Source organism: Triticum aestivum, chromosome 7D, assembly GCF_018294505.1.
Source record: "Triticum aestivum cultivar Chinese Spring chromosome 7D, IWGSC CS RefSeq v2.1, whole genome shotgun sequence".
Taxonomy (NCBI): domain Eukaryota; kingdom Viridiplantae; phylum Streptophyta; class Magnoliopsida; order Poales; family Poaceae; genus Triticum; species Triticum aestivum.
The window spans coordinates 265,864,428-265,866,997 of NC_057814.1; the positions used below are offsets into that span (position 1 = coordinate 265,864,428).

General features: G+C 60.4%; 1 pseudogene; it reads right to left on the reverse strand.

Annotated features, from left to right (window-relative positions):
* Positions 1 to 307: 307 nt before the first annotated feature.
* Positions 308 to 2,346, reverse strand: LOC123171065 (uncharacterized; annotated as a pseudogene).
* Positions 2,347 to 2,570: the final 224 nt, after the last annotated feature.

Consider the following 2,570-nt stretch of genomic DNA (forward strand, 5'->3'; position numbering starts at 1 on the left):
ATGTTATGTTTTGACCCTCCCAAACGACAAGCTTTCCGGCAAACTTATCCACAAGGTATTGAAGATCCATCTTTTTAGACACCAAATGGATAAAGGGATCCCCAAGTAGCGCATTGAGAAAAAAACGTTGGAAGCCGGCAAACTTGGCAAGATGTGGTCAAGGTGAATATTGTTGCATCGAATGAGAACCATCGAGCTCTCATAGACATTTGTGCATAGGCTCGTGACCTCTCCAAAGCCTCTTAGTTACATAGCCATAAAGAGTGGGACATCATCTGTATAAGAGCATCTCTACTCGTTCGGCCCCCTAGTGCACCCGGCAATTGCATTGTGGCCTATGTGCCAGCGGTTTTTTCGCCTTGGGGGCGATCCAGTTCCCAGCCGCACCCCCAGGTTTCGGCCCCAAGATGCACATAAATTCAAAATTGTCTTTCCCGCTGCCAAAAAAACACCGTTCGGAGATCATCGGCGATCTGTCACAATTCGGCGATCACCATGCCACAGTTTGGCGATCAAACATACACGAAAGTTTGGCGTTCAGAAGGAAGGACGCGTAGACAAAGGAATGCATCAAACGACGGGCTCCTCCGGCGTGGGACTGGCTGCCATCGGCGTGCTCGGCGTCGGCGTGGCTTCAGTGCTCGGGCTGGTCGGCGTCGGCATGGCTTCTGTGCTCGACGTCGGTGTGACTTCATCGCTCGGGCTGGGCATCGGCGTTGGGGTCGGCGTGGGCGTAGGCGCGGTGGTTGAAGGCATCTGGTTCAAGATGAGGCCGCGCTCCGCCAAGTACCACGCCTTGACCTGCTCGTCCATCGTCGACATGTCCGCCCCCATCAGGAACGCCAGGTCGGTGTTCCTCTTCTTCGCGGCGACGTTGGTCCGGAGTAGGTCGAGCTTGACGGCGCTGGTCGTCATCAACGCCGACCACCGCGCGTCGGATTTCTCCTTCCTCCGTGCGGCGTTGTTCTTGGCGTCGGTGATGCACTGCTCGATCGATGATTGCAGCCGCTCGACAGCCGGTGTCGCGTCCTTGACGGTGTTGGCTCTTTTGTTGCCATCAGGGCGCCCATCCGCCGTCCCCGGGGCGGGCGCGCCCGGCTTGTACGTCTCCTTGGCCTTGGCGAGGGTGAGCCGGACCTCGCTCCACTTCTAGCACGACTCGATCCGGGAGAACACGTAAAGGAACTTGAACTCTTGGTCGCTGTTTTCCTGGCAGTACATGTTGAACATTCGAACCATCTGCGCAACCGAAGAACAAGTGCCGACGACGTACACGGCGAAAGAAGTGAGCCGGCGGCTGGACATACCTGACCCTCGGCCTTGGCGCTGCTTTTCGGGCGAGCCACGATCTGCTCGACGATCCCATGTCATTTGTTGCAGGCTGCCTGGATGATTGCCCAATGGTTCGATATGGCCTTTTCGCCGCGCTGCATGTGGGTGGTGGCGAAGTAGGGGTCGACCAGCTTGCGCTCATCGAATGTCGACTTGATCCGTCTCCAGTACGTGTCGGCGTTTTGGTTCGCGCCGGTTATCGGGTCAATGCTGACGGTCTTCCATGCTTCGGTGAGGCACTCGTCTTCTTCGGACGTCCACTTGTTACGCGGCTCGTCCGGCCTGGCATTGCCCCCCGCTTCTTCTTTGTCCCTTTCCTCGCCGGCGCTAGCTCCATCTCCTCCCCTTCCTCCTCCTCCCCCTCCTCGGAGCCGTCGAGCTCGCCGTCCATGTCAACGACGGTTTCCATTGTGTCGTCTTGCGCGTGGACCCGGGGTAGGAGGCGGCGGCGACCGAGCTGCTCGTGATGATCTCGTCCATGTCGGTGGCGGTCGCATCGGGGTTCCCGAAATGTGGCTCCGAGGCTTGTGAGAAGGGTAGGGCGTCTCGGCGCAGAGGCGACGTCGGCGATGCTGAGTACGCCGGCGGCGGGTAGTTGTACTGGGTGTGGAGGTCGGCGAACGCGGGCGAGGAAGTGCGCTAGTCGGTGTTCAGGCCAGAGGGTGAGGCACGTGGTGGAGCACCATGTAGGAAGGTGATGTTGGGGTTGAATCCACCGTGCGCGTCGCCGTCGGAGTAGCCAGGCGAGGGTGCGTACCCCCAGGGCGGCGGCGACGAGAAGTTGGCTGGCGACGCGACACTCTGTTGGCTCCACGTAGCTTGCGGGCAGGGTGGATTCATCATCCCCGTGCGAGACGTCTCTGCCTGCTCCGCAGCCGCCGCCGCTGCCGCCAACGTGCCCGCGTCCCTGGCCTTCTTGGCGTTGAGCCTGTTCCGCTGGTCTGTGGTGACAGCCTCCCGGCGCTGAACCGCCGCCCTCCACTCGGCGTTGGACACGCCCGGTGGTTTTGCCATCGGCGCCCTCGGCTTCCACTTTTTCGACTGGGTGGAATCGGCAGCGGCAGCAGAGCGAGGGGCCGAATACTTCTTCCGCGGGATGGCGGCCGGATGGCGGGATGACGGCCGGATGGCGGGGACTGGGAGGAGAATGGGAGAAGTGGCAGCGCAGAAGGGGGAAGCAATGAGAAAACGACAGGAAAAGGCCTGTCTGTCGTCGACAGAGTGGGTCCACGCGCCTT